The sequence below is a fragment of the Marmota flaviventris genome, chromosome 11 (genome assembly GCF_047511675.1).
Source record: "Marmota flaviventris isolate mMarFla1 chromosome 11, mMarFla1.hap1, whole genome shotgun sequence".
In the NCBI taxonomy this organism is placed as follows: domain Eukaryota; kingdom Metazoa; phylum Chordata; class Mammalia; order Rodentia; family Sciuridae; genus Marmota; species Marmota flaviventris.
The window spans coordinates 68,207,276-68,218,323 of NC_092508.1; positions in this window are offsets into that span (position 1 = coordinate 68,207,276).

Here is an 11,048-nt window from a genome sequence, read left to right on the forward strand (position 1 = left end):
TTATTCCAGCTAGGTCACAGGCTCATTGTGAAAAAGGTCTTACTTGCCTTTGTTATCCTGGTATGTAGTAAACTGAGGCTCCTGGCACATGCTTAATAAATTTTTGGTGAATGAATAAATCATTGATAAAGGCCTGATTTGTTCTGAGAGCACATGAGATAAAGAAAGAAAAATAACTTCACCTTGATTTTAAAAATATTTTCAGAGAATGAAATGTTAAAATCCACTGTATTAATATACCATTGTACTCTCTATCTTTATTATATAGTTTTAGGATAATGATTTTAATTAAATTATATTTGCCTAATGAGCATCTTTGACAATAGGCGTTAGTCTCTTTTTTAAAAAATATTATCTTTTACTTGTTGGTGGCCTTTATTTATTTATTTATATGTGGTGCTCTCTTATATATATATATATATATATATATATATATATATATATGTATATGTATGTATGTATGTATATATGTGTGTGTGTATACATATATATATGCCTCTCATATGCTAAGCAAGCAAGTGTTCTACCACTGAGCCACAACCCCAGCCCCAGGTATTAGTCTCTTAATGCCATTTTTATAAAGTGATGCCATTCTATTAAAGTTTATGTTACTAAAGTGTTAGGCATTTATAATTATGAAGGAAATACAATTGAGACAAAAGCATTTCCAATCAAATAAGATTTGATTATCCACTAATACTAAATGGGAGGTTCATGACCTGAGCCTAATGGGCCCTTTACAAGTTATAGTGGACAATTAAGCGACTCAGCAGTGAAACTGACATTGAGGAGCAGATTTTGCCTGCCAGCCGTTCTCAGGGTTTGGATTTCACTGGATCATGTTCTGAAAGGTCAGCACTGGCCAGATGACCAGTCCAGAAACTGCAGATGGCAATGCGGTCACCTGACCACTCTGGGGCTCCCCAACCTGCTGCACAGACTCAAGTTCACTGAAAGGTCACAACAGGCTTTGTGTCACTACTCTGGAATATCATAATTCTTGAGTACTCTCTTTCCTATATTATGTGAGATAAAATACACTTTGGTCTTCCAGTCAGAGGATAAAATTCACTACTGTCACAACTGCAAGCTAGCAGTGTAGCCACAGGGAATCGCACAATGTGGGACATCTTTTTTCAGAGGAATTCTATAAATGAAATGGTATTTAAATACGCACCAGAAATTTTGGAGGTATATATTACCAGCCTTTAAGTCCCCAAAATGCCAATTATTAGCTGTATTTCCTTGAGCTAGTCATGGTATCTCCTTGAACTTCAATTTTATTTCCAGCTATAAAATGGAAAACATAGTATTGTATCTCTCTTCACTTCCACTTCCAACTTTAGAGAGTTGAGAACAGAACTTGCAAGTCACTGACAAGCTGGTGATATACAAACACAGTGTCCACTCTCTTTCTCTTTGGATATGTAGTTTTTATTATGAAGTTCTCAGGGAATAGGTGAGGAAAAATTTTTTTTCTCAATTTTAAAGCATGTGTATTAGGCTCAGTGAGTAGATGCACTTTTATTTATTATATCTTAACTCTTTTGAAAATAGGCAAAGAGGAGAAAAGGATGACCTAAACACAACTCTGGTCAATGATTCTCTAGCAGGAAGACAAGAGTCACTTTAACTTTGATCATTTTAACTCTCTCAAAGTTAGAATTAAGGAATGTTTGTTTGAACTTGGCTTGGAACTATTGTAATATTTATGTTCAAATGGCATTTTAAAATTATGATAGTAGTGTAAATGGGAGACATTTGAAATGGAATTAGAAAGAAAAAGATGGAAGCTCAGTATTAAAATACAACTGTAAACAGGATACACTCACATAATATCTTTCTGGCTTTTGTTACTAGTCCACAAGGCAGGCTAGCTGTATTGTAACTGTCCCTGCCTTAGCAAGATGTTTGGTTTGCCTGTTGCCCCATCTCTTGCATAATACTCACTTGGAGTATGCCCAGACTAGGAAGTGCTCATCCATTTACAAGAGGGAGAAAAAGCCAGGCTCACAGGTGGTTCTGAAATATTAAACTATGGGATTATTTTCCCAGAGAAGTGTCTCAAGAAAAATCAGAAATGGATTGCTCACCTGCAAACCAACTCCTACTACGTCTAGACAAGCCCTTTGCAATGATTCTGCATTTGTGCCCAAGTATGGTTAACAAACAGTTACTACTGGAAGTCAGAGTTCAGCTTGATTTAAATTGCAATGGTCTAAAAATGGAGTGAAAATATTTTAAGTGTGAAAAAGAATTATTATTTAATAAAGTGGTAAATCATGTATTTGACATACAAATTTTATATTTTAAATGTTTATTTTACATCAAAAAATCTAACTATATTTTTGTTGAATGGATGGATTGTATCAATTTATTTATTTATTTTTAATTGGTGCACTAAAATTCGGTGTGTCATCCCTGTGCAGCACAAAACACAACTTGATTAATCTCATTCTCCAGTACCTCTTCTCCTCTCACCCCTTGATCCTCTGGCTCTACACTACTGGTCTTCATTCTATTATTGTATTTTAATTAGTGCATTATAATTACATATAAAAGTGAAACAATTGAGGTGCGTTTGTAAATCCACATTGCACACTGTGGTCCATTGTGTTCCCCAGTATGACCCCATGCCCTCCCCTCCTCCATCTCTCCTCAGTCCCTTCCTCTAGTCTATTGGTTTCCTTTCAATTTTTGTGAGATTCCTCTTTCATTCCTGAAAAATAATTTTAAGGTATAATTTTGAGAAATATTTTACTGAACAAATCAAGTGTAAACTAGTGCTTCCCTGTAGTATCCAATTTTATTTTTCTGTGCTGCCTCAGCTTAGAAAACACAGGTATCTGTCTTCAGCTAATACAGTTTTCTCTTCAGGTTCTGAGGGAAAGCAGATGTACAGTCCTTTCAGCTTCTGATTGGCTGAGTGGAGCTCCAGTTCCCAGGAAATGGATAGAATGTGGATTTTCACAGTTGATGCAGAGCAAAGGGAAAGGCAAAGTGCCACATTTCCCTGTTGCTTGTGACCAAGTAAACCTTTGTAAACCTTTCTGGTTCCCTGGAGCAGAAGCAAATTTATCAGTCAGTCAACACAACAGTAAATACATCAGTTGTTTCCTAGAAACTATAGGGTTAGAATTTCTGCTTTGTTTTTTGGAAAACTTGAGGAACAGGCAGTATTTATAGCATCTGGGGTAGAAATACAGTCTTAGAGATAGAAATGGAGAGTTGTTGCCATTTCTGTAAGGGCCCTCTATCAGTGAGTGGGCCCTTAGCATTCTGAATGGTTCTGTTCTTTGTGTAGCACCTGCTCTGCTGTTGGTTTCTAAAAACTATGTCCACACATATGTGACAAAAACTCTCTTCTTTCAGTGTGTCTTATTTATTTATTTGTTTGTTTTAATTATGTATATATGACAGCAAAATGCATTTCGATTTATTGTACACAAATGGAGCACTTCTTTTTTTCATTTTTTATTTTTCATTGTATTTATATATGACAGCAGGATGCATTACACATTTTATTACACATTTCTCTGTACACGATGTAGAGTTTCACCATATGTGAAGTCATACATGTACCTAGGGTAATGATGTCCATCTCATTCCACCATCTTTCCTGCCTCCATGTCCCCTCCCCTACTGTACCTCCCTTTTGCCCAAAGTTCCTGCATTCTTCCCATGCCCCACCCTCCATTATGAATCAGCCTCCACTTATCAGAGAGAACATTTGGCCTTTGGTTTTTTGGAATTGGCTTAATTCACTTTGCATGATATTCTCCAACTCCATCCATTGACCTGCAAATGCCATAATTTCATTCTCTTTTAATGGTGATATTCCATTGTGGATATATATCACAGTTTCTTTATCCATTACCCAGCTATCCCACTCCTTGGTCTTTACCCAAAGGACTTACAATCAGCATACTATAGTGATGCAACCACATCACTGTTTATAGCAGCTTAATTCACAGTAGCCTAATTGTGGAACCAAACCAGGTGTGTCTTATCTTCCAAATCTCACTGCACCAGGGACCTGGATTCCTATTTCTGGCTTTGACATTTCCATTTCCATATGGCACCCATACACCTCACCACTTGCACATCATCGTTTTTGCTTTCACTATGTTCCATAGTACCTCAACCACCAACAACCTGATTTTTTTTTTTTTTTTTTTTTTTTTTTGCCTGGAAGGAATTTTAGGGGGAAGCTGTAGACCAACTACTCCCTAAGTATTCTATTCCATACTTCAGCAGCCCAGGGGTATTCAGTTAGGAAAGGTGTGCTCTGTATGTGTGAAAGGGCTCCTGTGGAAGTCACTTTAGAAACATGTGAAACACACACAATTCTGTCACCTTCTCCCTCCCTGGAGCCAATCCTCATTTTTTCCCTGTCCAGGTGTCTGCACAGTCTCACATGGAGCCAAGCCTGACTTGCAGGGTCAAGCTGTCCTTTCATAGTAGGAAAAGGCTGATGAAAATCCTTCACACAGAAGTGTTAAGAGCTTAATGATGAACACTCCCTTGAGTATCTTCATTTTGAAAGAGATCGCCTGGAGAGGTTATTGATTTACACAGAGAAATGGATTTCTAATCCTGGAATTTCATCCGAAGAAGGGAAAGAAATTTACGTGGGTGGGGATAGAGATCGTTTTGGGGAAATCACTCCAGAAATTAAATAGAAGCATCCACCTGATTTGCCCCCAATGAGGTGGCCCAGATTATGACAGTGCCTTTAATACCGATGTAATGATAACCTTTGATGGAGAAAGTGGAGAGGAGAAAGGAAAGAAAGAAAACTACACATACACAGTAAGTTATCCCTCTACAGCAATACAAAGGGAAGACAGCATTCCATGATGCCCAGCACTGTGAATAAACGCATATTTAGGCAATATTTAGATTAATTTGGTATAGTTCTGTAACTCTGTAGTTTGAAAACAGAACTATATTAAAATAAATTTATATTATCAGCAGCACAAGATAAAACTTAATTTAAAAACCCACTATCTAAATTGCAAAATTAATCATCTAGAGCATCTTTCTCTTGAAAGTGTCTTCATTGATTGTGCTAGGGATGGTGAATCAAACCAAAACCAGGATGCTCTAGGACAAAAAGAGATCATTGTAATTGGATATCAAAGACAACATTAAGGTATAGTGACTTTGTATATAGTGGAGCAAGTTAGAGATGATTATAACCAGCAACAGTATTGATATTTATTTTTTATTAGTTGCTCATGACAATACAATGATCTTGACATATCATACATTTGAATCAAATGGGGTATGATTTCTCATTTTTTCAAGTGTACAGGTTGCAGAATCACATTGGTTATACAGTTACATTTATACATACAGCAATACTAGTGTCTATTTTATTCTGCTGCCCTTCCTATCCCCCCTGTATTGATATTTATTTAAGTTAAATATACAAGGCCATTCTAGATCTTTACTTTGCTCAGTAGATGAGCATCCTGTGAAATGCTATCAGCATTTTGGAGAGAAGAAAGTGGAGGCATAGCAAGTTGATAGACTCACCCAGAGCTCTTCACTAAGCAAGCATCAGATGCAGAAACTAGCACAGCAGTTCCGTTGTGTTAATTTTGTATATTCTAAGGCTGCATATTTCAATGGAAGGTTGTCATAATCTTTGCTGTGCTTTTTAATAACCTTTAATCCACCCCTCTGTTTCAGTACTGTGGCAGTTAGTTCCTGATGGCATAGTCCAAACAATGGTAATGACTCACAAATCCTTACAAAGTTTTGCAAATCCTAAAATCAATACTTCAAAGAGGGTAAGAACCAATTACTTTGGGGATTTAAACTAATGAAAAGTGATTGCTGAAAGAGAGAGAGAAAGAAATGAACTTTTTTTGTTATTTGTTTTTTAATTAAATCACTGCAATTAGTGTTTTAAAATTCATTGTTTTTGAAGTTTGGAGAAAACTCTGAGGAGCATTATGTCTCTCACCCTTACTTTGCAGATGTGGAAACCAAAGCTGAAAGGCATTAACTTACTTCACTCAAGGTAACAAAGTGCTATGGAAATTGTTTTCCAAGAAATAGCTTAAAGGGTCACTAAATAGTATGTTTTGGGGGAGTTTTGATACAGTTAACTTAGATTAACCTAGGTTACTCATATGAGTGGTTGAAATAGGCATTTCAGTCTTCATCATTAATGTTCACCCTTTGGAGCTACCCGGGCTTTGTCTTAAGCTCTGGATCATCATTGTCCTCACCTGACAACAAGCTGGCCTTTTAGGAAGTTGTTCTTCTGTGTCCTCCCAACTTCATTGTTATCCTTCTCTGAGAATGAAAGGCTCTTTATTATCTAGTATTTTCTTTGTGTTATTTTTTGAGTGTCTCATTTGTAGGACCAGCAAAGAAATTATGAATTAAAATACATTGTTAGTAAATTTTGGCTTCTTTACCTGCAATCAACCCTAGTTCTATATTTACCCACCTTACTCATAGTATTTTATATAGTTTATATATTTTCATGTGTACATAAAATTATATATATATATATATATATATATATATATATATATATATATATATATACACACACACTAGTGAACATCTATTGATATAGTTAAATGCACATATATTTGTGGGATATATATATATATATATATATGTGTGTGTGTGTGTGTGTGTGTAGAGAGAGAGAGAGAGTTAAAAAGGTATGTTTTCTCCTTTCCTGGCACCAACCTAGAGCAAGTTCTCCCTGATTTTTGCATTTAAACATTAGCTCCAATTCTTGGTGGATAATTTTGCACAAGTATTTCTGTCCCCTTGACTATTTTGTTTCTTATTGTGGAAATTAACCATGATAGGATTTATTTTTCAGAGACATCTCAAGGGTAACATATATATGTGTTTATATAAAGGGTCTAGCTCAATACCTGGCCTACAGTAAATTTTCAGTAAATATTTTCACTAGTATTGTTATTATATATGTCTCATAAGTCCTAATTTTTCTCAATAGCATAGCACATACACACACACACACACACACACACAAACCAGTTTTATACGTAGCACCGAACAACTTGATTTTAAAAGTAGAAAACAGGCACAATGTATTTGTGAAGATTATGTACAATGATCCATATACAACTGTTGCATAAGGGGCTCAATAAATGGTCAATACTATAGTTTTGTTAGTCAATGTAATTGTTGAACAAGGCTCACTTTGAACATTTCCCCAGCTGCTCTAGCTTTTAATTAGGCTAATCAGCTTAGCTCTTTATTTCTGAGAGTAATATTTCTGAGAGTAATGTAAAACCAGCAATGATATGGAAATCCCAGTTCTGCCTGCATTGACCTTTGTGGCTTCGGCTAGGTCATTTATCATCTGTAAGACTCAGTTTCTCAATCCTGGAATGAAGTGTCTACGGGAGATCCCAAACATACCTTTCATCAATTACATATAGAAGTCATTTCCTTGGATCCATAATGTGAGTGAATGCCATAGGGCAATAGCCATTTGCCACAAGGGCATGTGACCACAGCTTTCCTTTTGAAATCTAATGTGAAATAATCCAATCAGAATTTTTTTTCCTGTAAAAGTGGGACATAACACTTGAAAGTAAAATATTAAATATCTCTGCTTCAAATAAAGTCATTAATTTACTGTATTTCCCCACTTCTACATTTGACCTGTTGGAACAACATTAAGTTAAAAGGCTGTGCATACATTACTTAGTGAGGACTTCAATGTAAGTAATTTGTTTTGTTTCTAAAGTCACAGCATTTCTTTTTCTTTCTTTATTTTTATTTTTTAGTGTCAGCCTAGATTTTTCTTTTATGTGGACCCACGGAGATACATATCTGATGAGCCTTAATGCAACACAGTGGTGTTATGAAAAACCATTTAAGATTTACCATTGCTTAATATATGGTGTACTGCGACATCTATAGGACATTGTGTGTAATGAACGATATTTAGCTAAAAACAGGTTTCTATGGGTGTGGTATGCTTTTGGTGTGAGAAAAACGCATTACATGAAACAGGAAAACATAAATTGAAATTTAAGACTTAAGGTGGCTGGAGTCTTCATAAAGAAATAAATATTTCCAGAATATACTACACTAAATAAATAGCTTCAAAAGAAGGAATTTGGGGGGAAGAGAACAATTTCCATGGTAACAATATAGTGGGGATTTTTATTTTATTTTTTTTAAGGAAAAATAAGGTGAAGAACCGAAAGAAAAGAGATTGTCCAGAAAGGAGAATACACTCGGCAAGCAAATAAATCAGGCAGAAATATATCTTTAGCTGAAATATATGCAAAACGTTATTTAATTTTCTATAATAATAAAATCATTATTATAATTACTGTTACATTGTATGTTAGCTATAGAAATTATACTTACTAACTTAAAATTTATTTCAAAGACATATCTGAATAAAGAGGGGCCACACAGAATGCAGAAAACTGTGGAATGTTGGTGAAGGGAGTGATTCAGATGCTGGGGTTGCTGGAACTTCTCTGGACCTTAGTTATTTTATCCATAAAATGAGAAGACATAACAAGGCAATTTCAAAGGCCAAATCCAGTTCTAGCTGTTTCCAACTACAACTTTAAAGCCATGGTGATTTTCTCTTTAAATAATTCTGTGATTGTTGTTATTTGCTGTGCAACCTGTACAAAGCCCTTAACCTCTCTGTGTCAAGGTTTCCCCCCTTGGAATTGCGAGTGTGTAGACTGCATGACCTCTAAATTGTCATCTCTAAAATATAATTATTCTTAAACAATATACTATATTCTCAAGCCCAGTTTAGGCCCCAAACGAATTAAAATTCTACCTTTGAGTAGAAATAAAATACACAATAGAATCCCTCAATGCATAAATAAAAAGACTACTTATATTAAACATGAATCAATCTCCAAATATAATTATATGTGCTTCAAGTGGGTATTTGATGTTCAAGTGGATATTGTATGCACTGTGCCCCCTTACCTGTCCTATTGTTTTGTTGATAATTGGGGACAGCAACACAAGAGGTAGCATGCCCCATAGGGTTCACCCTTTCCCTAACCTCTCTTGATTAAGCTTAGTGTTTAGGCAGAGACATTATGTAGAAAGGGGTCATCTACATTGTTTTAGTTTAACTCCCTATTTTCTCCAAAAGTTTTTACAGTTGCACCTGTTAAGTGATTGCTCTAAGATTTTAAAATGTAATTAAATACATCTTTCCTATAGCTGTTCTGGAAAAAGACACTTTAGTATAGCGAATCTACACTAGATGTAGTTGAGCTTGACTACGTCCATTTTGGAGAAAGCTACATGTTAAGATAACTTCTTTTTTTTCTTTTTTTTAAGAGAGAGAGAGAGAAAGAGAGAGAATTTTCAATATTTATTTTTTAGTTTTCGGCGGAACCAACATCTTTGTTTGTATGTGGTGCTGAGGATCGAACCCGGGCCGCACGCATGCCAGGCAAGCACACTGCGCTACCACTTGAGCCACATCCCCAGCCCCAAGATAACTTCTTTATATCAACAAAAGAGAAACTTTTACTTGATATTTTGACTTGAAGCCAAGCTTGCAATCTTCTCAGCAGTAAATTAAAGACCTTTTTTTTTTTTGAGTATATATTGTATGCCAAAAAGTTACATTAAGAAATTGTACTCAGTGTGCCATCTAATCTTTATAATCCAGTGAAGGATTTTTTTTTTTTTTTTTTTTTTTATAAATGAAGAAAACAAAGTTGTGAAGTTTAGCGTATTAAGCTTAAAGCTGAGTTAGAGTATCATGAACTCACCTTTGTTCTGTGTCTCATTGTGTGTGTGTGTGTGTGTGTGCCCATACATGTGGCATACACATATGCATACACACAGGTTCACTTCGATTCATTAAACAATATACTATTGTCGGTAAAAGTTCATTCATTTTTACCCTATTTGCTTTATAGGCTAATAGTCAAAAGTGTGTTTAGAATTTCTATAGAAAAAAAAAGGCTTAGTTAAGTTTAAGGTTAACAGTTTCATTTTCTATCTGGTATGGTTAGTTTACCATGAGTTCCTACTGATGCTTTCAAAGCACATCCATTATTGGGTAGATTATGGATCTGAAGTCATTGAAACATCTGGTTCCCCAACAGTGAGAAACCTTGTTCCTACCATTTACTACCTATCCACTTAATTGTTCTAGTATGCTTGTATAGCAGTATCAGAGTTATTAGCCTGTACCTCGGGAAGCAACTTTATCAACTAGAGTATAGTAGTAGTATGTAGCGCCTTTTGCTTTTAGCCCTACATGCTCTATTCATATTCAAATATCTACACCGCATATTTATATATATGTATTTTGGTAAAGGTTAGTATACAAACATAATTCTTTGCTCTGTAAGCCAGGAGGGCCTCAAAATTGAAATCCCAGCAACAACAAGCACACTCAGAGCCTAAGTGTTGGTTTCTAATACCATTCTACAGTAAGTAGAGGTAATGCTCCTGGGGGAAATGGCTTACAAAAATAAATGCAATATTGTACTTCAGTAACTTTACAGACCCATGGATGAGGGAGACTTCATGAATAGATTCATGGATATTGAAAATTGGTGTATGGGATATAAGGATTACAGATAAATGAAGTAAACCTATATTTCTTATGAAGAATGATGGAAATTTCTCTTACTACATGGAGAAAATTAATTGGCATGCCTTATTTACATCATCTAAACAGACAAACATGAAGGGTAGAATTGCATATGCCTGTAATCCCAGTAATTTGAGAGACTGAGGTAGGAGGATGGTAAATTTGAATCCATCCTTGGCAATTTAGTGAGATCTGAAAGAACGAACAAGGCTTGTAGTGGTAGCAAATGCCCATTTATTGAGGAACAGCTCTGCATATTTATAGAGCCAGGAGTGGTTTGACAGTTGGCATGGGGTGCTTTTTGATTGGAGGGTAAGGATCAGGTGAGCCAGCAAGGCTCTGATTGGTGGGTAAGCATCATGTGAGCCAGCAGGGCTCACCATTGGACGGCTCTTCTTGGGGGATGGGGAAGTTAGTCTCTGGAGCCCGGGGGACTCCC